Genomic DNA, 16,595 nt, shown 5'->3' with positions numbered 1-16,595 from the left:
TTGTTTTCTTTCCTGTAATTTCTCTTGCTGTCTGGAATTGTTGTTTGAGTTACTCCGTGGCTTCTTTATTGCCTTCTTATCCCCGCTAGACGCCCAGCGCACTGAGGCCAGGACCAGCGATCTTCTCCGCAGCTCTGGTGCCCGCAGTGCCTTGAACCCAGCGCCTGGTAGCCACTGTGGCTGCGCAATCACGATTTGTTGAGTGAATAAGTGAACTTCGTTTGAGCTGGGGGGTTCTTCCCACTTTCTCCTCTAAGGGGCTCTGTATCTTTCCAGCCACCCCTCAGCCTGAGACCAGACACCCCAGCCCCACCACTAGGGCTTCCCATCAGCCCTCCCCGTGGCAGTGCCTGGGGAGCCAGCCGCTGGTCTTCGCATCCTCTTCCCCTCCAAGGGTCTGTGCCTGAGACCTCCCCATCAGCCTCCTCTCCTGCCTCCTCATCTATTCATCCCTCAATCAATACTGAGACATGCACGCTGTCACAGGGAGTCCCCAGATCACTCAGAACCTACTGGTCCCTCTGCCAGTGTGGGATCTCAAGGGAATTACTGCACCCAGAGTGGCAGTGAGGGCAGCGGGGTAAAAGTTCATCCTGTCTCCTTCCCCTGCTGGGGCTGGGTGAGAGAGGATCCCCAGAGGGGCTTTGGGATGAACTGGGAAGGGCTGAGGTTAGGGAAGCGGCGGGGGGCAGGGGGGTTGTCTGGGAGGGGCTCTGGCTAAGCCTCACTTTGGGGCTGTCCTTCCTGGAGCAGGAGAGCTGGAGAAGAGAATTATGGTCTTCGACAGTTTTCTGGAGCAGAAGTAGTTTGGCCAAGTGGTCCTCTGGGTCTCCCTTGGGGACTTTTGGACTAGATGGCAGCCTGAGGAGCCACATGGGTAGAGAAAGGGGAGGCCAGAGGCCAGGCAAGGAGCAGAAAGATACCAGCCTGCAGGTCCTGGCCATTTACACCCAGGCCCCAGGCTGTGAGGTGGAACAGGTTCCAAGCCCCCATGCCAGCCTGCAGGTCCTGGTCATTTATACATAGGCCCCAAGAGTGAGGTGGAACAGGTTCTGAGCCCCCATGCCAGCCTGCAGGTCCTGGCCATTTATACATAGGCCCCAGGCTGTGAGATGTAACAGGTCCTGAGCCCCATGCCAGGGAGGGGCCTCTGCCCACCCACCAGGCAAGGCCCTCAAACCACCCCCACCACCTGGTCTTCATCCATTCACTCCTTCCTTCAACCAACAAGCATGGAGCACAGGATATCAGGTGGGGAGCTGTGGGGCCTGCAACCTGGACAGTCATACAGGGCCCCCCAGCTCTCAAGGGCCCCACACTTGGTTTCCTACTCTGGGGTCACCATATGCAGTTCTAAATCACCTATGAACAAAGTCCCCCCTGCGCCGTATTAATTTTGCACCTGACCCAGATATTATGTGGCCAGTCCTGGGGCCAAGCACAATGCTGGGCAGGAAGACACGGCCATAAGCGAACCCACATGGCGGACTCCATCAAGGAGCCGCGGCCTCCAGGCCAGGGAAGCAAAGCAAGAGCCTCAAATAAGAGTCAGGGACTGGAGGAGAGGCAGGTCTTGTCCATTACTCTCTCTGGAAACAATTCAGAAGCCAGGCAGAGGAGGACATGCAGGAGGCAGAAGGAAAGGTGGGCATCGTGGTGTGCAGGAATCCTACCCCAGGGCCACTGGGGAAATTGCAGTAGTGCCACAGTCATCCAGGATCCATCTGAGAGTGTGCAACTGGAGAACCTGGGTCACTTCAGCCTGTGATAACTGACAGGCAGTGGGGGGGGGGGGGGGGGGAGGGGCAGATAAACAAGGTGAGGTGATGGAGGGTGGGGAGGGCAGCTTTTCGAGGAGATGCCACTGACCTGAGTTCTGAAAGACAAGAAAGAGACAGGCTTTTCCAGGGAAAGGCATCCCAGGTGGAGGAATAGCAAGTGCTTGAGCCCTAAAGAGAAGGGAACAGAAACCAGGCTCAGTCCCCAGCCCTGCACACACCCTCCAGCGCTGGCTTGCCAGGCGCAGGCTATGCCACCTCCAGTGCCAGCAGAGAGAAAGGAGGTCACTTTCTTCCAAAGTCTGAAACAACAAGGAGCCACAGCAGCCCTGCCCTTCAGTGGTAGTCTCTGCTTTTTATCTACTCTCAAATCTTTTGGAGGGATCTTCACAAGCAGGTGAGGCTGGGGGCAGGGGCAGCAGGTCTCGGTGCTACAATTTACATATGAAACAACTGATCTGTCAGTGTCTAAGCAAGGATTCTAGTTTACCCTTCTTTGTGCATCTCACCTGAGCCTATTCTGAGCCTGGCACACAGCAGGTGCTCAATTAGTACCTGTTGAATGAATAGTAATAAGCACAGCCAACACCTAAAGAGACCGGTTGACTGAGGCCTGGCCATGCAGGCGCCAGTGCAGGCGCCAAGCTAAGGCATCTCCCAGATCCCTCACCCCAGAAACCCTTCCTCCGAGATGCCACCTTTTCTCATGCAAGAGGGAGAGACAACATGCCCTTCATATCCAAGACCTCAAGAGATAAGGTTTCCTCTGAACTCCCACAAACCCCCATTTAGCCTTATCTTTCCTGTGATCCATGCTGGGGGAGGGGGTCTTTCTTTTCCCTGTTTCCTCCCCCAGAGGCATCCCCAAGACTGCACCAGCCCCTCAGTGAATGCCGAATGAATGAATGAATGAATGAATGAATGAATGAATGAAAACCAGCAAGCAAGAAATATCCATCTGGGAGTGCATCCGATGCCAGTTTGGGAGCTGAGGCCACCACCAGAAAAGGCTTTGAGATTGCCAAGGGCAAATCTTGTGTGGAGGAGGTAGTCTGGGCACTGGAGCTTGCCCACCCACATTCACACTCCAGCTCTGTCTCTTCCAGCTGTGCACCATGGGCAAGGGACTTAACCTCTCTACACCTCAGTTCCCCCATCTGTAAAATGGGGGACTGATAGCGCCTGTCTTCTGGGATCGCTGTGATGTTTCAGAAGTTAATTCGTGGAAAGGGCTTTGCACAGTGCCTGGGACACAGAGAAAACCCTTGATAAATGTTATTATGTTACCATCTGGATAAAAAGGAAAATATGGTAACAGAAAAGCCTCCTGAGTTACAAAACAACAACAAAACTTTTCATGATGATCTGCTTTTTGGCCAAGCAGAGAAAAGCAAATGTATCCTGACTCTGAGAGCAAGAGCAAAAGTACCAGAGCAAAAGAGAGAGCGAAGTGGAAGGGAACATTAGAGATGAAAGGGTCATCACTGCATTCCAATCCTCACATTGTGCCCAGGCCCACCGCAGGCCAGCCGGGCCCAGGGACTTCCCTGGGGCCTATCTCATTTCCCCAGCAGCTAGTCCCCCACCCACACACTCCCAGTTGTGGCTCCCCTGGCCAGGGCACCCAGCACTAGGCTCCAGGACCGTAATCCGATCTGCCCCAGTCTGCTCCACACCTGGGGCCGCCTTTGCCTGGATGAAAGATGGCCTGGAATTGTGAGGGGTGTTATTGTGTCAGGCGGCCCCGGCCCAGGGTCCGTGCCCCTCGCCTGCTGGCCTCCCAGTGCTGGGCCAGGAGTTTTCATTTCCTCCATCATCAGTCACATCTTGCCGAAGCGATTTTGACCAAGTCAGCATGTCTCTCTAAGGCAGTAAAAAGAAGAAAAGAATTCTGCTGACACACACACTGTTCAGAGAGGTGGGGACCTCATCTTCATCCATCTGCCCTAGAGGAGGTTCGGCTGGCCCTGGGGCTACCTGGGGAGCACAGTCAAGGAAGCCAGTGGGCCGCTCTCTCTGTCCACACCACCTGGCTAAGGCCAGATGACCTGGACCTCCAACCCCAACAAGGAATAGAAGGCCAAGAGCCGCCTCGTGCACAGGCTTGAAAATCCTTGTGTGCAGAGAGGTGGACCCTGCAGAGGAAGTTATTAGAGCACACCTGTGGTGAAATTTTGTCTCCCTCTCCCATGAGATCTCTCATTGCACGGGAGGCTTGGACTCCTCACGTTTGCCCACTCTGAGATTTTCTTTGCACAACTTTAAAAGCAGCAGAATGAGAGACTAAACGTCTTCCATCAGTCTTAAGTACACATGGCAGTGGCTACAGTTCCAAATGGAAAACACAGACGATGCACACACTCTAGAGAAAGCTGATACCATGCAGGATTTCTAGGATCTGGAAGCCAGCTAGGGGGAAGCAGTGTTTATTATTATCAGGGCTGTATTTCTTCCTTGATTGGAGGAAGTCTGGTATGGTTTTGAGCACTATCCTTGGTTCAGCATTAGAGGTAGCCTTTTCCTCCTTCCAAAACGTGACAGGGAGCGGCCGACCTGTCACCTGTTGGGAGCACTTGCTTCTGCTGGACACCTGCTAAGCCTGCACTGCCCAAGCCCACGTCACCTGCAACCCCTCACTGCATGGAGAGGCTAGTTCTGCTCCTCAGATGGCAGAGAAGGAGGACCAACGTCCAGAGAGCACCTTGTCCAAAGTCAGACAGCCAATCTGTAATGAAGCCAGGATCCAAAGCCACATCTGTCTACTCAGCACAGGCCTTTAAGCATCAGTGAATGTTCAGTGACCTGGGAGCAGCCCCTTCCTTCCTTGTTTTAACGTAAAGCAACACTTCTCCAACCCAATTGTGCATATGAATGCCCTGGGAGTCTGCTAGAACACAGATTCCCACCCAGCCAGTGTGAGTGGGCTGAGATTCTGCACTCCTCATCAGCTCCTGGGGCCTCAGAGGCTGTGGTCTTCAGACTGTATGTTGATGATCGAGGCTCCACATTTCTGAAGTTACAGCTGACCAACTGGTGCTTCAAATTAAAACTTCATTATCTGTGATTCTGGCTGTCTTTTTAAATTAACTCATTACTTCTCCCAACTACCTTGTATTATTTTTATTAGTATTATCCCCATTTTACAGATGAGGAAATTGAGGCTCAAATACTTGAGAGAACCCGCCCAAAGCCACACCAATGGTGAATGAATGGTAAAATCAGAATTCTGACACCGGCTATCTTGTTCCAGGACCTAAGTCCTTAAACATTGAGGTACACCAAAACACAGGGTTTGTCTTAGTCCTGGATGGATCTCCCAGTGCCCATGGAGGCCTTGCACACAGTAGATGCCCTATCAGTATTTGAGGAACATACCTCTGAGCCCCTCTTCAATTCCTCCTTTATTGCAGAAGTCATGCACTCAAAAGCCAGTGGGCACCTGCCAGGTAACATAAATACAGAGATGCAATGTGAGGCCCAAGGAATATTTCCCTTCCTCTTAATTTAATGAAAGGCAATCATGAGCACAGACACAGTGACAGGTGGCAGGAGACACTGGCCTGGATAAGTAAGGAGGGGTGCAGACTGGGGTGAACTGGAAACCACATGCCCATGGGTGATGCCATCCAGAAATTTGATTCCAACATCACCAGATAGTTCTAATTTTCCAGAGAAGCTAGAAACTTGAGTTTGAATGGTGACATCTCTCAATGTTTATCTATTGGCAACTAATTGAACTCGTTTTGGTCATTAGACCAAAGAAGACACATCTACCAGTCAGATTCGATGAATCTGGTTTGCCCCTGGCCTCATAAAGGGCTCTGCTGTGTCTGGAGGATGTGCCCAGACTCCCCCAACCCATCACCCAAACCAAAGGACCACTAAGGATGATGCATTTCAAAACAGCTCCATTGAATTCATGATTTGAGGGCTACTGAGCCAGTGGCTGAAAAAGCTGGAACTGTCAGCCCCTTTAGGCAAACTCTGACCCTAACCTTCCCCAGAGTCCCTTCCCAGCAAAACTCTGCTGTTTGGCCCCTGGTGACTGATCTGATAAACTCCCCGTCTCCCCAGAAACATCAAAAACCAGAATTCCATCTGCAAGAGCAGGAGTGAGGGTTCACTGCTCCTGCTTTTCAGCATCTCCCTCCTCCCAGCTAGATCTGAGCCATCTCTTATGGTTGAGGATGCCCCATCTGGTGAATATCCAGAAAAGCACTGTCTCGCCTCCTTTGCAGCCAGAGCCCTGACAGGTGACCAAGTTTCAGTCAGTCAGAGTCACCGACCCCAGAAGCTATCAGCGCAGGCCCAGACCATTCTGCAGAGTGATGTGGGGCCGTGTCCCAACTACGGAGCCCCCAAGCCTGGTTCTCTGGCCTTCCCAGGGGTTCTGTGAGCCTCCAAGATCCTCTAGTGGACTCCTTTTCTGCACCAGCCCGCCCAAGCTGGTTTCTGTTGCCTGCAGCCAGGAGCCCTGCTGGATACAGCACTGGGGAGCTGGAGACAGCATGGCAACCATGTCAGTTAAAAGGATACAGGCCTTCTCTTTTGTTCAGCAGCTAAAACTTTTGGTCAAGGAAGTTTTTCACACAGGCTCGGCACAGAAAATAGAAACAGAGCTTCTTTGGTTAAATAGAGCAGGGGAGGGACTAGGGTTGCCACATTCAGCAAAAAAATATGGGGTGTGCAGTTCAATTTGAATTTCAGATAAACAGTGAATGAATTTTAGTATGCGTATATCCCATGATATTGGAGTATATGTATTAAATATACTCATACTGAAATTCACTCGTCGTTTATCTGAAGTTCAAATCGGACTGGACACCCTGCCTTTTGTCAGGTGATTCCAGCAGGGGCCCAGAGCCCCCAGGCTTGGTTTCTTTTCACTACCATTTTCTCTGTTCCCACGGTTTCATAGAAAACACTTTGGAAGCCCACCTAATTTGAGACCCCTGCCTTTTCTCCTTCTTCTGCGAAGATTTCTTCTGTTTTCTTTTTTTTTTTTTTTTTTTTTTTTTGAGACAGACTCTCCCTCTGTCCCCAGGCTGGAGTGCAGTGGCACAATCTCAGCTCACTATAACCTCTGCCTCCTGGGTTCAAGCAATTCTCCCTCCTCAGCCCCCTGAGTAGCTGGAATTACAGCTACAACATGCACTACCACACCTGGCTAATTTTTATATTTTTAGTAGAGACAGGGTTACACTACATTGGCCAGACTGATCTTGAACTCCTGGCCTCAAACAATCCATCTGTCTTGGCCTCTCAAAGTGCTGGGATTACAGGCATAAGCCACTGTGCCTGGCCAAGATTTCCTCTGCTTTCTTCAGTGGAAATGTCCCTTCTTCACTGTCAGTCCCTGTATTTCAGGTTGAACTATCCTCTTCTCTAAAATTCAGGTGGGTACGTGACCCAGCCTGGTCCATCAGAGACGCACATGCGATAGGTTCAGTAAGTCATGTGACCTAATCTAAGTCAGTGAGATTCAACTTTAGAACTTTTGCTGGAACTACCAGGAAAAGGAATCTTTCTTCCCACTGGGGTTGCTAGGTCAGGGGCTGCTGCTGGCAGTCATCTTCCCTCCCTTCAGGGAGAGCCTGCCCTGTGAGAGAAGCCACAGGACAGTAAAACAAGAGGAGGCAGGAGACTGACCGCATCAATGAGTCCCTGGAGCCCACTGTCCCTGAAGCCAGCCCCACCCAGGACTGTTCAGCTTAAGCCATTGTGTACTGAGTTTCCAGTCCATTACAACAAAAGTCCTGCAGACATGTAGTTCAATTCCTTCATCTTGAAGACAGAGAAATTGACACCCAAAGAGAAACTGTTGAACCCAAAGTCTTACAGTGAATCAGGGCAGAGCTAGGATTAGGCTGGGCTCCTGGCTCCCAGAGTCCTGGGAACTCCTCACCACCCCACGTCGTGCTTCTCTCCATCTCTGTTGTTTTCTTCCTTCTCTCACCTCCTTCACTGTGTTTCTGCTCATTTAAAAAAATTGTGTTCTTTCTTTTACTTCGAGTTTTATCTTTATTGCCTCCCTGTTGGTAAACCATTACTCTAAATATAACAGGTTAGTCCCAACTCATGTGAAAAGATCTTTTGGGAAGATGAACAGATTTGAGCTCATCTTACATATGATGCAACAACTAATAAGAGTGAGCGTGAATGACACAGCTATCTGATGTCCAAGTTTTGCTGATTAGCTCTTGTCTTCTAATCACCCTGAAATTGGATGCAGTATCTCCCATTTCACAGATGAAGATATGGAGGCCCAGGGGTCAAAGGACTTGGCCAAGAAACATGACTAACAAATGACAAAGCCAGCATTCAAACTGGATGACCCAATTCTGATCCCCTATTTCACCCAGCCAGTTGCCCCTGGAAAGCCAGCCTGAGATTTTTATTTCTATAGCTCACATGATAACAAACCACTGAGTTGAGTTGCCAGATTTGGCAAATAAAAAATATAGGAGATCCAGTTAAATTTGAATTTCAGATAAACAATGACTCATTTTTTTTGAATAAATATGTCCCAAGTTGCACAGGACATACTTATACTAACAATGAGCCTTTGTTTATCTGAAATGCAAACTTAACTTCTCACCGTGTATTCTATCTGGCAATTCTACACTAAGGGCTTTTATGCATAAAGCAAGAAGCATCAGCTGTGTCCTTGATTCTGCAAAAGCCTCAGGGCCTTTGCACTTGCTGGGCCATTTGCCTGGAAGGCTCATGCTGATATTCACCTCCTTCACCTCCTCTGGGTCTCTGCTCAAATATTTCACCATTCACGTTTTCCCTTGCCCGTCTATCAGAAGCAACCCATGTTTTCTTTTTCTCTTAACATCGCCACCTGAAATACAACAGTTACATGTTCATTTGTTCATTGTCTCTCTCCTGCCATGGAAATGTGGGCATGTGTTTTGGTCTGATTTGTTCACTACCATGAGTAGAGCCCACAACAGTGTCCCATATGTAGTTGATACTCGGTGAATATTTGCTGAATGAGTGAATGACCTCTCTGTGAGCACGTCTTGGTTTCTGTCTGGAATACTGCGTAACTCGGGATTGTCACTCACCTGCTGAGTGGCAGTGGGCATGCCCCTGAGCTCTCCACTCCTTGAGCCGGACTCATCAACCATCTCAGAGTCACTGGGAGATCAGGTGACAAAACAGCCTTGAGAGTCAGATGCAGACTTGCCGGAGCACATGTGCAAGCGTCCCGGGGAGCTTTTCTCTTCTTCAAGCACTCATGCCCTAGACAACTGAGCCTCAGAACACAAACCCTAAAAAACAAATTTTTTCATTTTCGTCAAGTGTTCAGAGCACATGCAAGCTCCTCCCACCCGCAGCATCACTGCAGACAGTGGCATCAAGTACTTCCGAGTCGGAGAGGACAGCACACCAACAGACATCAGTACCAATGACGGCTAATAGTCTAGACGCCCGGTCCAGTTATCTGCATCACCTCATTTCATCCTCACAACTCTTTTGAAATAGATATTTTTGTGCCCAATTTACAGATGAGGAAACTGAGGCTCAGATTAATCAATTCCACTGCCAGAAAGCAATGGAACCATGTTTTAATTCAGCCAGCCTGATAGTGGTCTCTGAGCCCATTTCCTTACCTGTAAAGTAGGTATAATTATAGTGCTGCCTGGCCGGTCACAATGGCTCACGCCTATAATCCCAGCACTTTGGGAGGCCAAGGTGGGTGGATCACCTGAGGTCAGAAGTTCAAGACCACCCTGACCAACATGGTGAAACTCACTAATAAAAAATACAAAATTAGCTGGGTGCGGTGGTGCATGCCTGTAATCCCAGCTACTTGGGAGGCTGAGGCAGAAGAATCACTTGAATCCTGGAGGAGGAGGTTGCAGTGAGCTGAGAGCGTGCCATTGCAGTCTAGCCTAGGCAACAAGAGCAAAGCTCCATCTCAGATACAAATAAATAAATAAATAAACATGCTGCCTCATTGTGGGGATGTTGTGGGGATAAAATGAGACATTGTGTGTGAAATATTTGCATGGGTCCAGGCAGGCAGCACACACAGGTGACCACCACAGGCAACCTTGCCCCCTCCCCAGCCTGAAATAATCAGGATAGAGGATGTCATGTGAAGGCCATTATTCCAAGCTGCCCAGAGTGACCGATGACATGGCTTGAGGCAAGACAACTATCCAGAGTTATCAGATTCACTTCCTTGGGTATTTGAAATAGGAAATCCAGAGAAAATGAGGTTACAGGAGTAAGGCCAGGTCAAGAGGTAGAAAGTGTGGCCATGATGGGTGGTGAGCAAGCTTGCCTTACAAAGGAGCTCAGGCCACTGGGGTCCAGTAGTGTAGGTTGTACACTGTGCACTCTGGGATCAACATTCCTATTCTTGCCTTTGACACTCTCAGTACACACTCTCAGCAACTGCACCTGGCAGCCCTGAAATTTTATTCATTCATTGATTCATTCACATATATATTAATTTATCCCCACCATGTGATAGTCTCTTTCAGACCATGAGACAGTAGCAGTGGAAAGATATTCAAGACGTCTCACACAGGTATTTTAGTTAGGGGAGATGGACGAGAAGCAGGAGTGACTGACAAGTGCCATGGAGAAAAAGAAAGCCCAGTGAGAGGCTGAGAGCAGAGGGTGGGAAGGCCTCTCTGAGGAGGGGAGGTCTCCAAAGCCAGGCCTAGGAGGAGTAGGGGGAGGGGACTGTGGGCAGAGGCAACGGTGGGTACAAAGGCCCTGCAGTGACCACAAGAGCATCTGGGATGCTTGGCTCCAGAAGACCCTCCTAACTCCGGCTTTTCCTGGAGCTGATGGTTCCCCACAGGGGTCTTTATGATCCCACCACATTCCTTGGGGTGACTCGAGTTGGTGCCCAATTCTCACAGCCCAAAGAACTGCAACCCAACTTCCAGGTGGGGCCCCTGTCCCTGAACAGAGTCTCCACACATGGGCATTGCTGGCCCTGGTCTGTTCTCCTCTTCCAAGGCTCAGTGTCCCTCCTCAGCCAGACTTCTGCTCCACCCATCTCTGCTCCCAACAAACTCCCAGTGAGCTGCCTGCATCTGCAAAACCAGGAAACATGATGTTCCCAGACATCAAAGAGTTTGCAAAAGATCGTGGTCACCTGAGACCCAGACCATTTCCTAAGGCTGCTGTTTAGATACCAAGTCCAGGGTTTTTTCTTTAGGGCTCCAGTGAAGGGTAGAAGCTACCCTACACCTCAAGCCACCACCACCTCCCTTCCCTGGACCCCACCATAAACCATGGCTCCTTACAACCCTCCACATCTCTGGCACTGGAGCCCTGATTTTGTTTTTATGGGGTAATATTCTTTCATCCCCAAATGCCATGTAGGAATTTGCTGGGGGTTGGGGGTGGGAACCACCTCATTATAACCAGAAAATTCAATTTACAGACATTTGGTTCTTTTATTTCCATTTTTTTAAGGAGAGAAAAGAAATCAATCTAGTGTGGACATTTTGAGTCCCTTGCTTAGAGGTTCAAGGCATCTGTGACTTCAGAAAGCCTTCTTGGCATGAAGCAATAAACAGGCTGAGCAGATAAAACCACCCTGTGTTTAAAAAGCAGGCCTGTCTCTGAGGCAGAAATTTTATAGATAAAACAACAGAATGTGACTCAAAAGAGTCATGTTGTGAAAATGGCCCCGTGTAGATCCAAAATTCCTTACTCAGGAGCTAAGTTCTCCAACAGCACAGGAACATTTGATCTAGATAATTCTCTATGTCTGGCTTCAAGGAGCCACTTTGAAGCCCCGTTTTCCAGAGGAGTTTTGTGTTGCAAATATCACCTCTACCCCTTCAATGTCTCACTGCATGGAGGACCCTCTCTCTTTCTCCTGTTCATCAGAATGTTTGCACGTGTTGTGAGGGAAAATGGCTTTCTGTCAAGTAAGTTTAAGAAACGATGGGCTCCAGACAGGGAAACATGTTTCTTCACTGCGGGACTTCTCAAATTTTTTTTTTTTTTTTTCTTTTTTTGAGACGGAGTCTTGCTCTGTCGCCAGGCTGGAGTGCAGTGGCGTGATCTCGGTTCACTGCAACCTCCTCCTCCTGAGTTCAAGAGATTCTCCTGCCTCAGCCTCCCAAGTAGCTGGGACTACAGGCGTGTGCCACTACGCCCAGCTGATTTTTGTATTTTTAGTAGAGATGGGTTTTCACCATGTTGGCCAGGATGGTCTCGATTTCTTGACCTTGTGATCCACCCACCTCAGCCTCCCAAAGTGCTGGGATTACATTCTCAGTCTTTAATTAGGGAGGAGAGGGTAGAGTGTTTCGCAAGCTGTTATATTAAGTCAGAGATCTATCATGTGCAAGTGTCAGAAACCTACCTCAAAATGGCTCAATGCCCAACTCAGAGTGGAGTCCCTAACAGGGAAGTCCTATCAACAGTGTGCCCAAGAGCTCATGGAGTGACCTCTGTCTCCGTGGCTCTGTTTCTCTCTGTCTCCATCTTTCAATTTGGCATCTATCTGAATGCTGGCTTCATTATTTCCTACCACAGAGAGGTTTTCCTCTGCATTGCCACATGTCAAGGCCAGCAAGTGACCCTGGGAAGAGAGAGAGAGAGCCTCTTGCTCCCAGGAGAGGATATCCAGGTCTTGGCTCACCTCGCACACCAGTAATGGCAAACGGGGAAGGGAGCACCTGGATTTCCCAGCCTCACCTGCTCACCTATGAGTCAGGGTGGAGGCCAGGGCACTGGGTCAGCCCCACCAGAGACCATATCGTAGGGCAGGCACCATTTCCCCAAAGCAAGAGGATGCTGTCATCTGAATCCAGGAAGGGACACTGGGTCAGTAAAAAGAAAACCAAATTTGCCTAGGCGCGGTGGCTCACGCCTGGAATCCCAGCACTTTGGGAGGCAGAGATGGGCGAATCACCTGAGGTCAGGAGTTTGAGACCAGCCTGCCCAACATGGTGAAACCCCATCTCCACTGAAAATAGAAAAATTAGCTGGGCATGATGGTGGGTGCCTGTAGTCCCAGCTACTCAGGAGGCTGAAGCAGGAGAATCACTTGAACTCTGGAGGCAGTGATTGCAGTGAGCTGAAATCATGCCATTGCACTCCAGCCTGGACAACAAGAGCAAAACACAATCTCAAAAAAAGAAAGAACGAAAAGATGAAAGAAAAGGAAAGGAAGGAAAGGAAAGAAAAGAAAGAGGAAGAGAAAAGAAAAGAAAATTTGATTAAAAAACCCCCTTGATGGCCAAGCACCCAGCTGAACAGGGGCTCTGCAGACAGATGAGGCCCTGGGGAGCAGGCACTTACCCCTGACAATGGCCTTTCCAGCTCTGAATTTCTGCACTGGCATGGGTTTGCAGGTCGTTAGCACTGGGTGCCATGTGCCCGTTGGTTTGTGAGCTCCCAGAGGACATGCCACATACACTGTTTTATATTTTCTGTATCTAACATGGGACTCTGCATACAGTCAGTGCTCAATGAACACTTGATCGATAGAGGAGTTCACAGAGCCCCTGCCCCTTTCAGCTGCGGCCCTAACTCAGTCCAGTGTGGTTCCTGACTTCTTATCCACCTCCATCATGAGACCATCTGCCGCAGGCTCCTGCCTCCTGGTTCAGCACTTGGCAGGTAGCAGGGACTCAAGACACAGCTGCTCAATCAGGGAGCGGCTGTCGCTTGCCGCTGGGTTTTGCTTGTATGTTGGTTTTTGTGCCCCTGTCTTTGTTCCTACTTTGAATTTTAAACTCCTTTTGTCTGCTTTTGGAATAGATTCTTCTAGGGGTTCATTCTAACCTCTTGCATTAATTATTTAATGAGTATTACCAGGTGCCAGACCTTGTTCTGAGCGTGGTGCATACAGCAGTGAACAACACGGACCAAACTTCTCCACACGAGGCTTTCACCCTAATAGGGCTGTTAGACAGGGCCCAGTAACACAGGGCAGGGGTGCAGAGAGGGACAAGGATGCCACTTTAGCTATAGTGATCAGGAAAAGCCCCGGATCTGAGCAGGGACCCCTGAGGACAGAGGGCGAAGGAGCTGCTCACATCACTGGGGAGGAGCATTCTAGTTTTTTTTTTTTAGAAAAAAAAAGGCTGGAGTGCAGTGGTGTGATCCTGGCTCACTGCCACCTCCACCTCCCAGTTCAAGCAATTCTCCTGCCTCAGCCTCCCAAGTAGCTGGGACTACAGGCGCCCACCACCACGCCTGGCTAATTTTTGTCTATTTAGTAGAGACAGGGTTTCAGCACCACCAGGAGCAGGACCTCAGCCCACCCAGGACTCCTGAATCAGAATCTGCCACTCGCTCACCATGTGACCCTGGACAATTTGCCAAACCTTTCTGGGTCTCTGTTTTCTCATCTGTAAAATGGGCAAAATTATTTCTCTCATCTGTCTCCCTCAGATTGCTGGGAAGAACCAATGAGATAATCCATGGAAAGTGTCTAACACAAAATCAACTTAAGAAATGTCAGCCAGGTGCGGTGGCTCACGCCTGTAATCCCAGCACTTTGGGAGGCCGAGGCGGGCAGATCACGAGGTCAGGAGATTGAGACCATCCTGGCTAACATGGTGAAATCCCATCTCTACTAAAAGTACAAAAAAAAATTAGCCAGGCATGGTGGCGGGCACCTGTAGTCCCAGCTACTCGGGAGGCTGAGGCAGGAGAATGGCGTGAACCCGGGAGGCAGAACTTGCAGTGAGCCGAGATTGCTGCCACTGCACTCCAGGCGACAGAGTGAGACTCTGTCTCAAAAAAAAAGAGAAAAGAAATGTCAACTGGCCAGGCACGGTGGCTCACGCCTATAATCCCAACACTTGGGGAGGCCAAGACGGGTGGATCACTTAAAGTAGGGAGTTCAAGACCAGCCTGGTCAACATGGTGAAATCCTGTCTCTACTAAAAATACAAAAATCAGCCAGGTGTGGTAGTGGGCAGCTGTAATCCCAGCCACTCGGGAGGCTGAGGCAGAAGAATCGCTTGAACCCAGGAGGCAGAGGTTGTAATGAGCTGAGATCACTCCCACTGCACTCCGGCCTGGGCAACAGAGTGAGACTATGTGAAAGAGAAGAGAGAAAGAAAGAGAGAGAGAGAGAGACTGGCAGCCAGTACCACTCTTCATGTCGGCCTCACAGTTGACATTTCCTCAGGAGGGCACTTCTGAATTCCTCAAGGGAGAAAGAAAAGCCGTCTCCAGGAATGTCCCGGTTCTTGGGCACAGGGAAAGCAACATTGCTGATGTCCATCTGATACAGAATTCTCAGAAATGCTGTGATACACCTGTTGGCCTGTAGCTTTCTGGTTGGTTCTTGTTTGCACTTGGGGGTCGTCATCAGGGCCTTGCAGGGACATTTTTTTCTGGAGTTGAGAATCCAAAACAGCAAAACTGGCTCCTGCGACTCTTCTATTTCGACAAATTCATGACCTGAATGAAAGTGGCTCTGAGCTGCGCTAGGCCCTGCACATAGACACTAACTGGCAGTTTTGAAAATGACCATTCTGGAAATCTGCATGAGGATTCCAGAGTTCAAACTAAATAAGCTGCTGAAACTAGTCATCTCTCGAAATTTCATCTTTGGCAGTACAGAAAAACATGTTTTCAATAACTTTTTTTTTTTTTTTTTTGAGACAGAGCCTCCCTAAGTCACCCAGACTGGAGTGCAGTGGCGTGATCTCGGCTCACTGCAACCTCTATCTCCTGAGTTCAAGCGATTCTCCTGCCTCAGCCTTCCAAGTAGCTGGGATTACAGGCGCCCACCACCACACCCGGCTAATTTTTTTGTATTTTTAGTAGAAACGGGGTTTTGCCACATTGGCCAAGCTGGTTTCGAATTCCTGACCTCAGGTGATCCATCGGCCTCGGTCTCCCCAAGTGCTGGGATTACAAGTGTGAGCCACCACACCCTGCCTAAAAATAACTTTTTTAAAACAAACAAAAATTTTAAAATAACTTCTTTTAGGCAGTCCATTCCGTGGAATTGGTGGCACTGACCTCATCTGATGTCCCAGAAAGTTAGCCACAAAAGTTTCCATCCCCCATGACAGACGAACAGTTCCTCTCTGGGGCAATTCTCCCAGTGTCCACACCACAAATGCCCCTGCCTGTTTGGTGCGTCTCAGCAGCAGAAAATCACCAACCACAAAGCTTCCAGGGCAGGCATTTAAAATCAACCCAAAGACACTCCCCTTCCACATCCTTTGGGCTCCGTGCGATCTTTCCTAGTGCAGCTCCACACTCTTCCTTGCAGACAACACTGGCATTCAAACCAGGAATTCTTTTAAGGGGCTCTGTGTGCAGGAATACAATCACCTCGAGCTCGTGTAAGAAGAGAGCTCCAGTTACTGGGGCTTCCGAAGGCTTTTAATAGAAAACATTTGTGCCAAATAAAAAGCTTCTCCTTGTGTTTTGCTTTAGCTGTAAATTATCTGCTCCAAGGATCCATCCAGAAATCCCTACTGAGGGTGAACTCCACAGCCTGGTTGGGTCCAGATTTGTTGCTCGGTCCAGATAGATTTTCAACTGCTGCATCCAAACTGCAGCCAGGGGGACAATAAGAACAGAACCTCTTTTGTTCTGATGAAACTGTTTTTAATGGTCCCTTCTAGGCCGGGCCCTAGTGGAAGTCTCAACAAGGCTGCTCATTGAAACGCCCTTGAAAGAGCCAAGTGGGGAGTGCGAGGGACCCTGGGGAGGGGCTGGCGGCCCTTTGCTCAGCCCTGGTGGTCCTGCCGCAAAGGAGAGCTGGGTTGTTTTATTTGTTGTCTGAGATGGAAAAGGGGGAGGGGGGCGGCGAGACGAGGACCGTCCCGCAAATTTCTATAATTACTGCCT

General features: G+C 49.5%; 1 long non-coding RNA gene across 1 annotated transcript; it reads right to left on the bottom strand.

Moving 5' to 3' along the window:
- Nucleotides 1-1,877: 1,877 nt before the first annotated feature.
- Nucleotides 1,878-9,157, bottom strand: LOC140710238 (uncharacterized). The gene is made up of 4 exons (XR_012091183.1): nucleotides 8,852-9,157; nucleotides 5,154-5,217; nucleotides 3,455-3,641; nucleotides 1,878-1,949 (listed from the first exon to the last, which is right to left on the bottom strand). It is a non-coding gene; the product is annotated as an uncharacterized lncRNA (long non-coding RNA).
- Nucleotides 9,158-16,595: the final 7,438 nt, after the last annotated feature.

This window comes from Chlorocebus sabaeus, chromosome 2, assembly GCF_047675955.1.
Source record: "Chlorocebus sabaeus isolate Y175 chromosome 2, mChlSab1.0.hap1, whole genome shotgun sequence".
Lineage (NCBI taxonomy): Eukaryota > Metazoa > Chordata > Mammalia > Primates > Cercopithecidae > Chlorocebus > Chlorocebus sabaeus.
Note: the sequence above shows the minus strand (reverse complement) of the source record. Positions and strands in the feature narration are given on the sequence as shown.